The sequence below is a fragment of the Molothrus ater genome, chromosome 3, assembly GCF_012460135.2.
Source record: "Molothrus ater isolate BHLD 08-10-18 breed brown headed cowbird chromosome 3, BPBGC_Mater_1.1, whole genome shotgun sequence".
Classification (NCBI taxonomy): domain Eukaryota; kingdom Metazoa; phylum Chordata; class Aves; order Passeriformes; family Icteridae; genus Molothrus; species Molothrus ater.
This window is the reverse complement of record NC_050480.2, coordinates 3,226,468-3,245,865: the sequence shown is the minus strand read 5'-3', so window position 1 is coordinate 3,245,865 and position 19,398 is coordinate 3,226,468. Positions and strand designations below refer to the sequence as shown.

Genomic DNA, 19,398 nt, shown 5'->3' with positions numbered 1-19,398 from the left:
AGCAAATCTTGTGGAAAATAATGAAATTAGATCCCTGGTGTTGTGACAGAGTAAGGGCAGGATACATCAGTTCGATGTTAATAAAATTTCCATGAATGACTGAATACAATTAAGAAATTGTCAGTTGCGGCAATGAACTTTTGTAGCTCATAGATGTTTGCATCATTTGATTATGCTGGCAATTTAAAATTGTTTGTTAGTGTCTGTGTTGGGATATTAATTATGACCTTTATTATAGCCCACAATTAAACCAGTCATATAGCAACAAGCAGCCTGTGTTGTGGTACTAAAGGATCTGAACTGTTCAGAACAGGGTCTTGGTGTGTTCAGACCATTCACTGATCATCCAAATTGGAAATTATTTGAAATGATCCAGTACTTTAAAAAACAATTCAGCTGGGTTGAGTAATCCCTTTAATAAAGAAATTTTGGCTTAATAGCATTTTAACAGTTTTAATTGCTAACAACATCTGTAAAACTGTTTTAAAGAAGGGAGAGAGAAAGCATTTTTAACTGTGACTCCAAGACAAGCTTTCTCCTGCTTCAGGAAGAGAAACCAATTATTCATTGGTTAATTAGCTGTAAACAACTTTTTAAAGACACATCCATTATATATGTAATTATTTGAAAAAAAGCTTTAATATTATTTGTGCTAATGCATAATTATTAGTGCGTGCTAAAAGGATTAGCAGCATTTAGATGACCACTATTGCTGGGAAATATCAGAGTGGAGAGAGATTAGCATCAGGCTGGAATGTGCAGGGATGGATCCAGCGTGTGCCTGCACCCCTTCAGTAGTGACAACAGACAAATCACACACACAGAAACAAAGCCTGGAAAGCTGAAACCTCACACTTCTTCCTCTTTAATATTTCTCTGATATGTGCAGGAAATATATCCCCACCAAAGGATTTCTGTACCCAGCGGAATACAGAGTTCCTGTGATTTTTTTATTATTATTTTTATTATTTTAAAAATTTTTTAGACTCTCAAGACACCTTTGTCTTTTTTTTTTCTTTTTTTATATAGTCCCTTTATTATTGCACAGCTGACTGGCAACTTTACAATGCCCTCAGCACATCTATTTACTAACTGTTATACCTAATTTACTAAGAAGATGTAAAGTCCTGGTGAAATCTATTTAGGCTTTTGTAATGTGTCGGCTGGAGCAGTGTTTATAGTCATTAGCATATGAATGAAAGGAATAATATTTTAAACATTTAAATAGTTTTAATATAGGTCAAGGGAAACTGTAACATTTGTCCTAACACATTGCAAATTCCAAGTAAGACATCACAGAACCTGCCTGGAATTTGTGTGATTTACGCTTGTGTTTACCAAAAAATGGTTTGAGTGTACAAACTAAAATTACAGGAGGAAGCAATTTAGGGCCACATCAATAACAACTTAAGCATCTGAGTGACCTAATTCTGACACAACCACAGTTGTGTGGCGCTGAAATAGTTCTCCTGCACATATCTAGCAAAATAATTTATGTTAAACAGAGACCTGGCATTTAATGTGCCAGGTCCCCATATTTTGGGAGAAACAGAATTTTTCAGAGCAAACTGAGGAAGTGAGGGGATAAATGGTGTGACAGGAGCACTGCAGCTTTCCCTGAAAGGGTCAGGGATGTGCTTTAGCCCTGACCTGCAAGGATGGACCTGAGCAGTGGGAAATTTGTTCAGTCTCCATGAATTTGGCTGCTTTTCAGATGCTGCCAGTAATGATGCTAATTGCTGGCATTGGTGATGCACACAGGCACCTGTACCATGGCAGGATTTCTGATCTTTTCTAAAAGAAAACAGCTCTCAATTCTCTTTTATGAAACTGGAGCAACAGTGTTTGACAGCTCAGAAGGAATACTGTGGATGGTTTTAGCATTTCAGTTCACTGGATATTTGTAATTATCTGGAGTTTAAGGAGAAATGTTGCACTTTGAGTTGGCTTATTTCTTTACAGCAGTCATTGTGTGGAAGCATTTAGGGGGATGGAATTTTTATTTTAGTTGACAAAGAAATTATGACATTTGAAGGGCTTTGTGTATTTAAGCACAGATGATTATTTAGAAGGCTTGGTTGCTGCAAATTGGAAGCCTCGTAGCTCAATTTACTAATTTATTTTGTGATCTGTGACTAAACTGAGTAAAAATGCAAATACCACAAGCCCTTTGCATTTTATCACCAGATCAGTGTACTGATGGGAGGATCAGAGTCACTATACAGTTCAACACTTGTGATTTCTAAGCAGTCAGACACTAAAAGCGTCTGTAGTGGAGACTACAGGAGAAGTCCTGTTCATAGAGGTTTTAATGGAATTCAGTATTTATTTGTTTCTGACTTGGAATGCAGAAGCAAAACTTTATTGTCCATTGTGAGAATGTTTTCTTTGTCTCCCATCACATGTGGCAATGAGCCATCACTCTGTGTTGCAGCAAGATTATGGGCTAGGAGGAAACAACTGGGAAAGGTTGAAAGCAGCACTGAAAACTTAAATGGGTGCTGGCATCACCTTTTGGTTACACCTCTGTTCAGAGAGCATTGGCAAAAATTATAATCTCTTAAATAATTTTTGTTTTTAACTGATATTCCCCCACAGTGTTAGGAGGTTTTGTTTAAAAGTAATTTTATTTTAAAGTATTACAGCTGTTTATTGGCTACTTATTTGCAAGTAAGTGTTAGCAGTGATGTCAGCACCACTTTGGAGGCAGTGCTAGGGCTGAGTCCTTCTTCTGGTGAACCCAGTAGAAGTCGTGCCCTTGCCTCCCAAGGAAGCAGATTTGGGTCTATTAATCCCTATTTTTGCAGATCCAGCAGAGGGAGCAGAAGTCCACCGATGGGGTTGCTTTGGACGAAACATTTGGGGTGGCAGATGGGTTGGCAAAAATTGCTTGTGGAGGTGGGGAAATGCATGAGTCATTCTCCCCATATTCTGAGAAAACTGCTCAATTAAAACACTAAAGATTGCACTGTAATTCAGTAATTTTTCACATCCTGGAATTTCATTTTTTTCTTTAAATTCTCCATGAGTCGGTACATTATTATAACAATTGATCAGAACTATTTCCAGCACTTACACCAATGTAGTGATCCCAATTAGCCAGCAGATAATTGTTTTTGAAAGGAATAACACCCAGTCATGTCTTTGCACATCAACTCCCCTGCCATGGTGCTGCACTTGTGAATATACAGCAGAAGAATTGCGCCCTTTAAAAAACAATAATTAAGAAAGGATTAGCTGTAGTGCTGCAGTTATTTTAGGGTGCATGCCATGGATACAGATCTCTCCTGAGCATTGTTACCTCTGCCTTAAAAGCAGGAACAGAAATGGGTGGTGTGGGACTTGCTGCTGGAGGGGGCAGTGGGTGGCCTGCGATTTACACCCAGCAGAGCTGCAAGTCCCAGTGCTCTGGGAGGGACATGGAATCTTCTGCTGATTTCTGAATTCTGTGGGACCAGCAATCAGGTGTGTCTCCTTAACAAGGAGCATTTCCCACTACTTTTAGAACTCTTGGCCAGTTTAGTCCGATTTGATGAAGTTAAAACTTTATCTTTTGTCCTGCTCTTGTCTGGGACAGAGTTAATTTTCTTCCTAGTAGCTGGTGCAGTGCTGTGGTTGGATTTAGGATGAGAATGACACTGATAGCACAGGGATGTTTTAGTTGTTGCTGAGCTCACCCTAAATCAAGGACTGTGGCGTTTCCCATGCTCTGGCAGTGAGGGAGCTATGAGGGAGTGTGGCCAGGACAGCTGACCTGGCCAAAGGGATATTCCATTCAGGAAACTCCCATCAATCTCATGGGCTAAAACTGCCATCATCTTTAAATAAAACTATCATTGGGTTCTCATTTGCTTTCTGTTGGCCAAACCTAAAGATTGTGTTAAGGTCACAGCTGCAAATTTTCTCTGGGACTGTGAAGGCTAAAAACTCACTTCATGCTTGAAAAATCTAGATTTTATTTTATTCTTATTTTTTAAGAAATAAGATGAAACAGGGCAGTAAAAGCTCTCCAGGTATTGTGACACTGATCACTGGAAGAGCTGCAGCACAGCTGCTGCTCAGACTAGAAGTCAGACCTGTGAAAGGCGCCTTGTGTGCAGCCAGGGCTTCATCTGGCACAGAGGGCACAGCAATGTGGCACCATCTTAGAAAAAGGAATTTGTGAGAAAACATCCGAGGCAGACTAACCAGCTCACAGACTAGTTTTATTCAAATCATATTTTTAATTAAAGGCAGTTCTTCAGTATTTTTAGGAATTTAGTTTGAATAAGCATTTTAGATTCTAACTCATTTGAGATCTAAAAAAACAGAAGAAATTAAAATTTAAGCTTGAGTTTATTTTTTTTTTTCTCTCTTCTCTCATGTCAGACAAATGTGACAATGAAGAAAAACTAAAGGGCAAACTGGGGACAGGAGGTTGTGGATCCAATATTTCTTAGCTGATGAAGGCAGCTTTGTTTGTTTCAGATGAATTCAGTCAAAGATAATATCTCCTACTCCAGAGGAAAAAAAGCAAAATAACACCCCAACCAAAATGGAAAAGTTCAAACTTTTTAACTTAGAGTATAATTTCCCTTGCTTGGCCACCTTTGTTGACAAGCAGATGTGGGATTTGGGTTTGATTAAGCTGGACATGAGTCTGGCTCCTATGGGAGAACATTCCTGGAGATGCTCTGTACCTCACAACACTTTGGATTGTCAGAAATTCTCCAAATTCCTGACTCCTACCTTGCTGAAGGGGGAGCTTGAGGCAACAGTGGCTGCTGTTGGAAAGGTGGATGGATGACTTAGAACAGGAGGTTTCATAACAGGAGCTACTTCTGTTCCTTCTGTTGATGGCTTTTGGGTGATGAAAGGAACAAAGGCGATCCCATCAAAACAACAAGCTAAAATAGAACAAAACCCTCCAAGTCTGCATGTTAATGGAAAGAATCAGAGAATGGAAAATGAAACAAAAGCTGAGATATTCTGAATGCAATCTTACAACAGTTCTGGCATAAGATGCTGGAGCTTTTTAAACTCTGATCTCTAAGCTAAAAATGGAGTTGTCAGCCTTAACTTTGAATTTTCTTGCTTTTAGCAGTTTGCGTTAAACATTAATGTTATTGAAAATAGCTTTTCATCCGTGTGTATTAAGGGTTTGTTTGCCAAAGCCTCTGCTCCTAAATGCGTGAATTTCAGCAGCTAGCAAACATCAAAGCAAGGAGATTTTTCAGCTCAAGAAGTTATCTTTAAAATTAAAGCTTAGTCTTTCACTGTATACTTTTTGTGAATAATTATTAGAATCTATAATAAACAGTCTCCTTTATTGTTCTGTCTATTATATCGAAAGAGATATGCCTTGATTGTATCATTTTAATTAACTCTTGCTGTGTTTTATTGAAGTTCAAAGCATTAAGCATTGTTTATGTAAGCACCATGACATTCAGGTTGCCTGAAAGAAGTAAATAAAACTGTAGGTCAAACTGTATTAATGTTTCTTGCCAGCTATTATTACATCTGCTTTTGAACAGCATTTATTCTGTAATTGATGGTTGTCAGCCTGTAATTTCCATAGTTACATTCTGAACACTTGGTTTTCCCTAATTTTTGTAGTGTTTACACCATATAAAGTCAGAGATTAAAGTAAAAGGGAAAAGTGAGTTACCGGCTTTTATTTGACCAGCTTAATATTTCTTTCTTCAGGGGAATCACTCCAGTTATTTGCCAAGTTCATATATCTATAATATTCTTTTAGATTCAATTTTCTGCCCTTTACTTTTCTCTATTTCATGTTTACTTTATTCTTTGTGGTCATCCCATCTAATCTGTCTGCCTGTGTCTACCTAATCGACCTAATATGTCCATGTATCATTTCTTTAATGATTTTATTATTGAAATGACTCTCAGCATTTGATACTTAAGCATACATTATAAAAGCCTAATTCTCCCATTAGTGGATCAAGCTTCCATGAGCCTGCCACATCCAGGCTGCTTCAGGAGTTAAATGAGCTTTGTTGAATGTTGGCCAAGAGCTGTTCTGCAGATCTATTCTACTTTTTTTTAACCTATGTAAGTGAGAAGAAGCCACTGCGTAGATTTGCGTTGCTTTTTGTACCCCAGAATTGTCTAGAGCCTCTCCTTGGTGAAGATGCAATGTTTCCTTTCACTGTGCAGCTTAAATTTTATCCTTAAGGACTTGCCTCTGCAAAGGAAACTTAGAAATTAGTTTTTTTCAGTTGCTTCTGCTACCCATAATGAACCACAGATGTTTTGGAACCTTCTATGGCTTTCTCTTTCCATTTTAAGTCCAACTTTACCAAATTAGTTTCTTTGTTTTAGCTTCCTTCAACAAAATAATTGACTTCTGAGAAGTTTGTAGTAGCAAACAAGAACATTTTAGCAATTTCATCTATTCTTTCCTCTCTCAAGCACCTCTGGGGATTTAACATCCCTGTAGCACCTTTGAGCCCTCCTTCCCATCCCTAGCCTCTGTTATGGCCTTCTATCTGGGCACCATACCCTGTGTCTTGATTCTGTTTGTGTTTTCAAATTATTTGAATTTGAACTTTTTTGTTTAATTTGGTTTTTTTCCTGTGAGCTCTGAGTCTGGGAAGTGTCTGACAAATCTGCTGTTACAAAATAATTTGGATAAAAAGACCACTTTTGTGCTGTTGAATAGCTTGCATGTAGAAATTTTTATTTATTTTTGTTTTAGGTCAAGCTTGTGGTTTACTTAAAAGAGGTTGTTAAAGAGAATTCCATTGTGTTTCTCTAGTCAAGCATAGCTATCCTGCTAAATATGTTGTACAAGCAGTGAATAGTGTGACACTTAAGGAATGCTGAATTTATTTTTGGACATGTTTTTTGTATTTCTTTATCATGGCAGAGACTTTTTGGCGATAGGGTGGCAGGGAACCGAAGTGTCCGGTTACGTGCTATGGTTAACAGAGTGGCCTGCAGTGAAGTTCCTTGGCATGAGACAATTTTTCTTTTTTCTTTTTTTATTTTTTCCTTTCCTTGGCTTGATAGGCTGCAGTTGAAGTCCCTTGATTTGTCTTTGTTGTGGGCAGAATCCGGGGATTAGGTCAAATTAAAAACTGACATTTCCATTATGTCTGTACTTTTATGGTGCATTCCTCTGCTATAGAAAGTCAAATACCTCCTTGCCTATTGCTGAAACCAAAGAAACGAAGCAAAAGAGAATTCCTTCTAGCTCCTAACCGAACAGCAAACCTCATTATTCCTGGAGTAATCTGTTAAACAAATGGAAATAGGTGAACCTTCCACTCTCTTTTTTTTTGTCTCTTATTTAAGAAAATGGCACAATCTCAGGAGAGCATCTTTAACTAAGAGAGCACAAGTGCATCCAATGGCAGTTACAAATATTTTTAAACAACAGACAGACAAATTGTGCTGACTGTCTGTATTTAAAAAAAAAAAAGAAAAAAGAGCCTTGCCTAAAAGACTACAGTAAATCATGAAAGTGATCTCAAGTGAACAGAGATGGATTTCTGGAATACGGTGTGCAATGAAACCACTGACCTCTTATACAAGGGTTCATGTCTTTTTCTACAGAAACAGATGGGTAATAGCATAATGCTGAAATCATGCTCTACATAATATGGACCTAGTGATTGCAGACCTGATTGCTTGCCATATGGTTGCTGAAGGGTTGAAGAGAAAATGGGATGATAAGCAAACCCTTAAAAGCAACATTTTTATTGAATGGCCATTACATTAAAACCCAAACTCTGCAAATGAAGGCAAGAACTGTGGTGAATAATGATGAAATAACAAAACAATAAAAGAAGAAACACAATAGCATGTATTTGTTTGCAGTATGCAAAATAATACTCCTCATTTTTTTGGTGTCATTCTGCCTTGTGTTACGAGCATTTGGTGGAAAGTTGGTGGGACATTGCTGCCTGCAGGGCACAAATACAGTGTCGTGGAGCACTGCAGTATTCACTAGGTCAGACAGGAAAAGAAAATAATCACTTGTCTCAAAGGAAAAGCTTCTGAGTTAAATGCTAACTAAAATATGCAACTTGCATACATGAGCCACATTACTGCGAGGCTGGTGGGAAGCCTTCATGAGACTTACTTTTCCAAGACACACTTCTACACCTATTTCCTCTCTCTCCTCAAAAAGCTTGCTTTTATCACGGATTTCTTTTTTCCTTGGTACGTTCTTGTAACTGCTGAATAGCCTGGGGGTTTTTTATTGACATTTGTCAGTAAGTTGCTGAGTGTGGGCAGAGGAAATGCAGAGTAAGTGATGTGCAAGTCCTCACTCCTAACATGTACTTATCTACAAGAAGCCTCTTTGTAGGAAGAAGGTTCCACATAGCACTCAGCAGTGCCAACACAACGTCATGGCCATGCCTGCTCCCGTGCAGAGGGGAAATGACTGACAGTGTGACAGGGCAAGGCTTTGAGCCATGAAAATCCTGTTTCTAGGCTTTTTTTACGCATTTGAAGGGTGGGCCCAGTGGGGTCTCTTTTGAGGCATTAATGGTTTGCTCAGTTATTGCTGTAAGAGGTATCCAGCTGGTAAAAACCAGAAATTCAGCTCAGTTAGAGATTGCAAAGGTTTCAAGTCACATAACGTGAGCCACTTGAATCAGGCTGGACTTGCCTCCCTTAGAGGCTCAGTCCTGCATGAACATTCAGATGGCTGATGGCTCAGTGCAGAACGGATCTCAGTGGCTTTGAAGTCAAAAAGGATCCTTTGTTCTTAAGTTTTCCAAAGCCTGTCCAGTCCCTCGTGCTCAAAGTGTGTAGAAAGGGATGGGGAAGCAGTTCCCAGCTCTTTTTGTCAGGTGCAATCTGTGTCCTGCTGTGTGGCCAAACTCCTCACATGTGGGGACCACCCCAGGCAAGTCCCTGGACACTTGTCCTCTCTCCACCATGCTGCTGAAGAGCTTCCAAGATCCAGGCAGGGTAATATAGCCATCTCTGATTAATCACTACTAAATACAGACTTCCTTGGCTTGACAGGCTTGTCTGATGCATCCAATAAATCACAATTTGTTTGACTGCAAGAATGGAAAATATTTATTTGAACAATTACTTTCAAAGAGGAATCTGCCATGTACATGAACCTCCAGATCATCCTCAGGCTTCTCACGGGCTGCCCACCTCACTTGGATTTCACTCAGACACCTAAGGACATGTGACAAGCAGCATATCCCAGTATTTAAGACATTTTAAGTATGGTGAAACCGATTTTCATATGATGAGAAGAGATTTCCTGCAGCCTATAAAATTGATTCTCATCCCTCTCGACTCGTGACATGCCGCCTGTGTGGCAGCAAGAAGTTTTGCATAACTTTTAAGAGCCCGTGCTGACCTACTTAACAGGCATCCACTGCTACATAATGTATTTAGGTCAAGTATTGTGTTTGAGCTTATCATCAATCTTGTAATAGTCCAGCTCACTGTGAGAGCCACAGGTACATGATTGATGCAAACATTCCACAGGGTAGAGAATATTCTTGTCATTTTCTTAAAGGGAGGCCTAGCGTTAGGGTGTTGCTATTTTTGCTGGAGAAGCAACAAGGATTGCCAATCACAACCCTCCCAACCTGTGCTTCTGCACCCCTGGTTTTCTCCCTCTATTAAGAACATCCAAACTCACCGATAACAAGCGATTTTTATTTTGTTTTTTACGTGATTCATTTGGGCTAGACAGTAAATATAAAAAGTCTGTATTTTTATTATGATATGTTACTGACTCGTTCTTACTTCCAAAATAATATACCTGGAACTTTTGTACCAACCCAGTCATTGTGTCCCTCCCCTAATTGCAGTTGGTGTTTTAGCCACATTTTGGGCAGGCTCTTAAAGCCTGTATTTTAGTAAAGTATTGCCAGCACACTTCCTCATCCAGATGATATTAGTGAAGTGCGCGTTGGTTTGAGCAGTAAATTGTTGCGAAGTTCTGTGACATCTTAATGCTCTGACAGGATGTGAAAGACAATAACACCACTGAAAAGACCAGAAAAAAAGGCCCTTTATAGCTATTGAATAATATATTAGCTTTTAACACTGTATATACGAGCGAAATGGGCTAAGGTATAAAATCAACAAAATAATTACTTATACCAGACATTATATATTTTATCAGGATCAGAACTGCATGACCTCAGCCCGTGGTGCAAATGGGGTTTGATTTGGTATTCATTACCTCAAAGAGCTGTAAATACCTGCGGCCCAAGTGGAATCTGCCCTGGGGGCTGATGAAATGGTGTCTTACTCGTGTGTAATTTGGAAAGAGTTCTTCTGAAAAAACCCTCAATCTGTTGTGTGAATGGACCCGCAGGAATCGTTCCCAGTGCCTAAAATGTGCCAATGAGAGGACCTGTGAGCAGCTCCTAAAACGTGCAGGTGGGTACCTGCATACAAATGCTTCTAAAATTGACATGTACAGTGCTGTGGATCTGAAAATCTATACTGCACTTTTTAGCAGTACATTCCGAAGTCTGAACTGAGGGAAGAGTTACATGGCAATGAAATATGCATGAAAAAAGTCCAATTTATACATGGATCCCGAGAGTTTGGCGACTTGTCTCCTCTCCTTCCTTCTCAAATGCTGTGCAAAGTTTATCAGTTTGGATGACAAATTAGTTTGTGCTGTCTCTGTATTCCAAACAGAACTTCCATGACGTTATTTGCTTCTTTTCTCAAATACTTTTGGAGAAAAAAAAGTAATGATTGTTCTAACACACCTTTCTCACAAAGAGCGAGTCCTCAGTCTGAGCTCCCTTACTTTGAAGGTCTTAAATGACACCTTAATGTTGCTTTAGTTTGGTTTAATTTGTGATACAGCCGCACTTTTTCTGCAAAACTTATTTCCAGAGTTTTGGCTTTTCATATTCAAAGATTTCAAATGCTGGGCTTAAATTCTGGCTAAATAAAAAAGGAAAAAAGTGAGGAATCTTTAATATAATTTTTTTGCTGATACTCAGAAATATGTTTTGCATCTTTCTGCAGGAAAATGATAAGAAATTCAAAATTCAGAAAGAATTTCTGTAATATAATTCAATGTAAGTCAGCAGTTGTGGATTCTTTGCCTTGAGTTCACTGATACCAGCCTGAGAAGGAGTGGGCAGAGGTGAAATTCCTTCTGTCAAACACGAAGTCGATGGGGGGAAAAAAGGGAGGCGGTTGTATGCAAAATAGAGACACTTCAGCGTCTGCTTATACACTATTTTATTTATACATGCGACAAGAGGAGCACTTCTTACTCAGGATAACATAAATAACCTGGGCACAAAATGTTTGAGGAAGTGCACTTGGAATTACAGCCTCATCTTAGGTAAAGTCGGGACTTATGTAAGTGAGCAGTTGTTCTTTCCAGGTCTCTAAATGCAAACAAATGGGCTCTGTTTGGGGACAGTTGTTGTTTCCCAAGCTGTGGCTGCAGCTCCTGGCTGGGTGCAGCTTTACCTGTTCTTGCTCTTTTCAAGGTAGCTGTGCAGTGAAAGGGAGGGAGAAGGACAAAGAGGGAAGAATTTCATTCAGATGTTATTCTATAAAGATTGCTGGGTTTCCTCTATTTGGAGCATAAAAAAGCTCCAAGAGTTGTTTGTTTCCTTCCTTGTAGAAGGTAATATTTACCTGGTGTGAGTCCACTGAGCCAGGTGATGTCAAGGGAAATGTTCTGAGGGGAACGGCTTCAGAATCTGGTCCTGGATGTACCAATTCCTGCTGCAGGTGCCTTTGATTCCAAAATGTGAGGGAAGAAGTAGCAAGAACATTCTCTAATGCAGGATGGGGTGGTGAATGTAGGTGTTTTTTTAGATTTTTATTACAGCTTTTTGCTTTAAAATTCTTAGAAAGTCGGAAGTACCTTCTAATCTTTTAGCTGCCTTTTTCCTTTCTATTTAACAATTCAGCAGCACATCAATTGATCCCTTTCCCCAAACATTTTGAAGCACTTGAAACCATTTCTTGCCACGTTGTTATTTATAGAGATTCACTAAATGAAAAAAGGCTCCTTTTCCCTTGCAGGTATATGCATCATTTATAGTCTGGCTTCATTATATTCTGTACTGTATCAACTCCTGTAGGAGAGTGGTTATGTAATGCTCTTATGTCATTACATTTACATGCATTAAATTCCTGGCAGAATCATATTCAGTGGAACAAAGGGTTCATTAGCAGGACAGAAATGCTTAACTTGGGAAACTGCTGGAAGAAGTGAGACACATTTCCAGGCTGATATTGTTGATATGCAATTATATGTTATGTACAGAGTTGATGTGGGATTAGCTAATCCCTAATGACAAGTATAAATGTGATAGAAGTTCATTCAAATCTCTTTCTGCAGTGGTAACTTTGAATAGAAGTTATCATGGTTAAATCTGGAGTGGCTGTGAGAGGGATTTGCTCCACTGTGACAGAGCAGTGCCATTCCCACCACATGAGAGCTTTACAGAGGACCAGCACTCACTCCACAAACTGCAAATACAGGAAAAAAAGTTACTCCTTGCCCCTTATTTACATGTGCAACTGGTGCAGAACGAATTTATGGCCTCGATTGTGTTATGCATTTAAATATGTTCTTTATTCTTCCAGCTCCTTTCCCCTGTCGGTGAAGCATTATGGTGGGAGCTTCCAGGGAGAGCACCTGAGCACATTGCTTTGCACAATGTCAGGACTCTGCCTGAACCAACTTCGGAAATGGATCATTTTAGTTTTGTTGAAATGGCAGTTAAATAGCAGGAATATATCAAGAGTTAAAACTTCATTACTGGGGAGCAATAAAAATACATCAAGCCTGGAATATTGTCTAGGAGATCAGATTTCTTGGTTGTGTTGACACTTTAAAGAAATATGTTTATTTAAGGAATAGAAATTCTATATACTGGAATACTACAGTGATAAATTGCATTCTAGTTAGGCTATCTCTGGTGTTCTAATTTTATCAGCCAACAATGGACTGTGTATCCTATGAAAGTCAGCTAAAAAAAAGGCATAAAATAATGCTAAGGGCAAAAATCTTCCTTAACCTTTCTGCACTACTTGGCTGGGACTGGTGCTGAGCAGTGTTTGGAGTCTGAAAACATTTAATTTTATTTGTTAGCACCTTTTCATCAGGTTGCAGCAAGGAATGTTCAGGTGTAGATGTGCTGGAGACAGCACAAAGAAATGGATCTGCTTGTTATTTCCATGAGGATGAGAAGCAGGGTACGCTGAATTTCATGCAAACCTGGAAACAGGGACGTTTACAAGTCTCCAGACTTCCATGTCTGACAACTTCCCTAAATTTAGATGTTACGGCTGTTTTTGTGACCTGAAAAGTCTCCTGCACAAGTGTAGATCCCTAAAAAGGGCTACCTGGAAAGCACTGTGATAAATATGTCTGGTTCCTTCCAAAGCTGCGAGGAAGTGATTTTTAACATATTTCACAAAAAAGAAAACGCTGCTTGTTCTCAGCTTTGCAGATGGTTTCCCAGGTTGACTTGTTGGAATGATAAGGAAGGACAAAGGCTCATTTGGCAGAAGTGGAACTCTGTCGTTACTCGTGTTGAGAGCATCTGTCTTGCTCATGTAGTCGTGGGTTTGGGGCTGAATAGGCTGTGGAGAGTTTCTTCTGGTTTCACTTATGGGGGACATTCTTGGGGGATGATGAGGTGTCTACAGCTCCACTTGTCAGTGCTGCATCACTCAGACACACTGGCTGCCCTTGCAACTGCTGCAAGACAAACCCAGAAATTTGAAGGATGAAGTGTGAAGTCCCCAGTAATTTCAATGTGACCACAAGCAGCTTCCATGGAGAACAAGAAAGCACAAAAGCCTCACTTTAAGGGGAACCGCCTGATATTTATTCGTTTGTGTCTTTATAGAGGTGTATCATGGCTTGTGCTGAAGTTGTCATAATTTAATAAATCAGTGTGGAATTCTGCAGCAAATAAGAAATAACTTGCTCATAGAGGCCGTACTTTTGCCAAGGGTCTCAACTGGTTGAGGGCTATGTTTCAGCCTGTTTCCTTTGCTTTCACTCTCAAATCTTTGGGAATGCTTTTTGTAGAAGTTTGATAGTCAGGTATCAAGATCTCTTCAACATCACTATCAAGTTTGCTGGAGGTTTTGAGACGTCTGCTGTCAATTGTCACTGTTGACAAACAAGGGGAGGAATTTAAAAAAAAGTACTTGGCACAACTTCCTCCTTTAGTTCTGTGGAGTTGGTTAAAATGCTGTCTTTGATGTAAATCAATTGGAGCAATATTTGCAGTCTGGATAACAAAAGCAAAATGGGTCTGCAAAGCTAAGGCACCACATACATTTACTCTTCCTCCTGTTTCTAAATTCTCTGTAGTTCAGATATTTCCAGTATATTTTCAGTGTTTCAGGTATTGCTGGGTTAGTGATGTGTTCCTGTGGAGTAGATGGAAGTCATACAATGTAGTTTGCAAAAATATGTGCTTCAAGAAATACAAACACAAAACCAAATAAAAGGGTTGGGTGAAGAGGTGCATCCATTCACTGTTTGGCATTGAAATTCTGCATTTCTGCTCAAAGAGATGCATTTCCATTTTGTGGTTTCAAGCACCTACTTGATTTTTCTAGATTCAGTATTTGTGCACATTCCTGAGATTCAGGCTGGTGAAGTCTGACTCCCATTTTGAGGCAAAATCGGCCAATTGCATTGTGGGAAAGCAGAGAGCTCTTCAAAGGTATATAAATTAATTCTTTTCATTAAAGGAACAGAGGGACAAAATGCAAAAATCAAATAAATTCAAATATGTTTAAAAGACTGATAATAGTCTAAAGGAATGACATGAAAGAGGCAGGAGGAACTTCAGAAGTACATAAGACACTATTAGCTTTTCCTTTCAGCTTCCAGCCTCCACAGTGGTACTGCAGAGGGTGTTGCAGGAATGTCTTCAATCCATGGCAGCCAAAAGGTCTGGAAGATGCACCAGCAGCTTCCCCTTTGCTTCTGGCAGCAGGCATTGAATCTGTGTGGCCCTGGCCATAGATTTCAGTGAGATCAGTGAATTTCTGCAGAGGCTGTGCAGTGGGAAATGCTCTCTCAGCATTGCAGAGGAGCAGGAGCTCATTTCTCTGCAGGTCCCTCATGGACATTTCTCATGGCATCCATGTCTTCTAGAGCCTGAGATGGGCTGGAAGATGAGCTGAGGTGGAGATGTGCTTGTGAGGATCTGTCTGTGCCATCCTTTTTCTTGACAAGTTTATGGATCCCAAAATATGGTGGAAGATGTACCCACAGAGAAGGGATTTTATTTTTATTCACAGCACAGGGTAGAAAAGGGCTCTATTTGTAGTTCTCCCCTGCACATGTAGGGAAGAAGTCCTTGGTTTGATTTCATCCAGATTTAGCCTTGAAACAAGAAAAGCTAAATGTGCAAGATGGCTGAAATTCAGGATACTGAGTGTGTTCAGTGAAAAAAAAATTCCTTGGAGTCAAATGTATTGCTGGATACCATCTTAAGTAGCTTTGCTGTCTCTTTCCATTGCTTTTTTTATTGTCAAGGATAGGATAAGAAATTGGAAAAGAGACAAAGGTGTTAGGAAAAAAGAAGACAAAAGAAGGTGTTGCTTTTAGGAACTTTGATTTACTCGATTTTGCTTAAAAACATTAAGCTTTTGCTGTACAAGTATCCTTTGAAAAAAGGATGTCTGTCTTTCAAGATCTTGAATGGGAAAACATTCAGGTTTGTGTCAGGCAGAGCTTACAGATTTTTTTTAGATGCAAGTTTAAAAACAGACACCTTTTTAAAAAGAGATTTTGGGGTTCTTTCTTTGTAACTTGACAGGATGGTTTGTTCATGTCAATAGTCTTTTGATCACTCAAAAGACATTGAAATAAAAAATGTCAATGCTTCCACTCTTTTGATCCAGCTCCCTTAAGTATTGTTGCAAGAGGAATATATCAGATTATTATAATATTTCGACTTGGCTTTATGGATATAACCTGGAGCCACATTTTTGGGTCTAACCCAGAGGGCTTTGGAGGCTGGAGCCACATTTGTGGGTCCAACCCAGAGCACTTTGGAGCCATTTCTGCATATTAACAGTGCCATATTTTTTCCCAGCAGGAGAATAATTTCCTAAGTAATTTGTACTGCCGACCACTCTTCACTCTAGTTATAAAAGAACTACAATGGGGTTTAGCTTTTTGTTTTTAAATGCTGATAAACCTAGAATTAGAAGTATAAAGCTGTGACTATGATGGGTTATTCTCTCCTGAATATCTCTGTAAACCCTGATCACAAAAACTGTAGGGAATGTTTTCTGTAGAATTGAAATTTAGCAGAAAAAGAAAGTACATAATTAAAACCAAATTCTGGTGTTTGTACAGAGGCTGGGATTTTATATATGTGTATAGAAAATAGCGATTCTAAATTTATTTAAATGGATTATTGTTTTACGTGAACGATAAGCTACACTTGAAAGCAACCATTTTCTAGGATTTGTTTTGTATCTCATGAAATGGTTAAAAGCAACTTAAGCCTCCAATCCAGATGAATCAGGTGCGGGCCCTCAAGGTGGAAGATTTCTGTCAGGAGTGGTGAATCTGGATTTGTGCTGTGCCCCTTGCATGTTTCAGGAAGCACAGGTTGAAATCCCCACTGAAGCTGCTGGGAGTTTTGTTCCTGACTTCAGCGGGTTTAGAATTTCACTGTAAGGATTTTTAGGTACTTTTTAAAAATGAAAAGGTGACCTGTTTAATACTGACCCAAATAATTCACTGCACAACTTCTGCCCTCCTCAAATTCCCACTCGCAAGCCCATAAACTGAAAGAAAAACTGTAGGAAAGTAAAACTCTGGATTTCAAGTGAGAAAGCCACTTGAGATCTCTCCACATCACACTCTGGCTGGTTATTCTGGGTAGCAGAAGTGGCTGAGCCGGAGCTGTTATGATCCACAGCACTTAGTGAGGAGTGGGGAAGCAGAGACAGAAACTGGTGCACTTAGAAAATGCCTTGAGAAGGTTCGTGACACAAGTGACTGCAGCTCCCCTAAGGAATTGGCACCACGGCACACTCAGCACTGCTGGGCCCTTTGAAAGGGGAGTTAAAAAAATCCCCTGTGGGATGCAGTGAAGGAACTGATTCTGCCAGTGAGAAAGTAATCCCAGGATTTCATCAAATCCCTACTGCAGTCACACCCAAACGGATGGCACAGAGTCTCTTCTTTGGGTTTTGAGCTCTTCATTTCTGGAAAACAAGAAAACAGAAAGAAATACATGAAGATCTAGAATTGCAGAAGAGGGAAATAAAATCAGTTTGTCACAGGAGATTTTTTTTTTTTATTGACATCTTTAGTTTGTTTTGATGTCTGTAATTAAATCGCTAATTATGTGTTTCTGTTGCAGTGGTCATGCTTTTATTACATAATTGCTACAAGTTTTTCTCTCCCCACTAACAATATTTGTTTAACCTTAGTGCATGCTGGTTACATCCTTCAGAATGGAAAAGCTTAGAAACACAGTTATTGATTGTTACAATTAACTAAATCAGAGGGGCTCAAAGTTCTTTGCCATAAATTAAATATGTTTTGTGGCACAGGATCAAAGATAATTAAAGGATGAAGCAATTGCAGTCATTAAACAATAAATATTATTTTGATGCCAATTGAAGAAAATAAAGCAATAACAAAAAAGGCAGGAAAATTGAGGGATTTTAAAAGGAGGGGAGAAAAGTTTAGCCTAGGGTAAAAACATCATTTAAAAAAATAATTTGTACTGTGATCCTTTGAGCTTCCTTCTGTGTTGTCTCAAAAAGCATCTGATTAGGTGAGATGCAATTCAGTCACCTTCTCTTTTTTTTTTCCCTTTTGAGTTTAGGCATAATTTTTGTCAGTATATTTCAATGTATTCATTAATTTTTCTCATTTGTTTATTTTATGCAAACCATAAGAGACATTTTTTTCTCAGTGAAGATTGCCTCTTTATTTTATTTTGAAATATTTGTATATTTATTTCATTAAATGAGATAATGCTTTTTCTTATTAACATAATTTCCAGTACATTAAACATATTTCTCCACAGACAGAAGAGAGGAATCAGATTAAATGACAGTTAAATCACTTGCAGCAATTTCAACTGTTAAAAGAAATAAGTGTCTCTGTTTTCTTTGTGATCACGAGATGTGCTGTAAAGGGAAATGAAATACTAAAGAAAGGAGGGAAAACATAAAGAAATAATGACTGACTTATTGCAGTAATACCACTGAGAGAAGAAAAACTCACTACAAATAAAAGGAAAAATAATATAGTGGTTTTGAAAGTTACCAAAATTCATTTCTTATTGATGAGATCAGTGCAAGCCTTATACTGAGTAAACTGAGAAGGGAAAAAAATAGCAAAGCATACCCAAAGCCAGACAATGCCATAAACTGTGGGCAATGAAAGAAGGAATAAATACTGTGCATTTGGAGGGCTGTTACTCTAAATGCCTCTAATTTTTAAATAATTTATATTTTATCACATTTAGGGAGGAGAGGGAAGAAGCAATTATCTCTTGGTGAGCCAACCATGCCACTCTGCTGCTGTGTTCAGGGCTCTCCAAATGTCCAGGTGTCCCTCCTGCAGCTCTCTCCCCTTTTTTGGGCAGGTGTGGGGCTGCAGGAAGGAGGAAAGCATCTTTTAGTAGCTCTTTAAATAAGATCTTCCAGAATTATTATAAAAATATTTTCTGTCTTAATTGTATTTTGTTATTATTATTTTAATTTCCAGAGCCTGAACCAGCTGCTTTGAAGAGATCTTGGGACTAAAGGACTGAGCTGAGGCATTTCTAAGGTAATGTTGACATTATTGTTTTGCCCCCAGTCAAGATTTCCTCTGTTTGTGCTTTTAGCTGTAAACCAGATATTTTTCACCAATTTTATGTGCCTGATTTTTTAGTCCTGAGTAAGGACTAGTCCAATAGTTGCCATTTTCCTTCTTTTTCTTAGTTTCCCATCAGTGCACTCTACAGCTTCACTGATTTCACCTTCAAGCTTAAATCAGAGAAGGGATTCTTGAGAAGGGGGACCTATTCTAACTCCTTGCTCTATCTCAGGGTTAGCTAAAATTATAATTTTTCAAGAATTTAAATGACAGTATTTTTGCTGTTAAATGCTTGATGAAGAAAAGGGTACAGCATCCTCCCTTATGTGACATGGTGCAGGGAAAGAGGTGGAAAATGTCACCTTGTAAGGCTTTTAAGGAATTGTTTCCTGGGGCTGGAGAGCAGACTCTGCCTTCCTGCTTGTGCTCATCTGCTGCAGCTGAGCAGGGGACACTGCAGGGTCATCACCAAAGACTTTTGCACTCTGGGGTTGGTGTCCCTTGGGCCCCCTTTGGAAGTTGTATTTGCTGTGCCAAGGGGCCTGGTCAGGCAATGGAGGTGGTAATGGAATTTAGCAGTTGAGGAGACTCTGAGAAATCCCAGAGCATGT

General features: G+C 39.0%; 1 long non-coding RNA gene across 2 annotated transcripts in view; it reads left to right on the top strand.

Annotated features, from left to right (window-relative positions):
* The window catches only part of LOC118684973 (uncharacterized), a 435,555-nt gene that overhangs the window by 91,237 nt on the left and 324,920 nt on the right, over nucleotides 1–19,398 (top strand). For both annotated transcript variants that reach the window (XR_004979913.1, XR_004979914.1), the window contains exon 2: nucleotides 18,695–18,757. This is a non-coding gene — a long non-coding RNA (uncharacterized LOC118684973). The remainder of the gene's footprint in view (nucleotides 1–18,694; nucleotides 18,758–19,398) is intronic.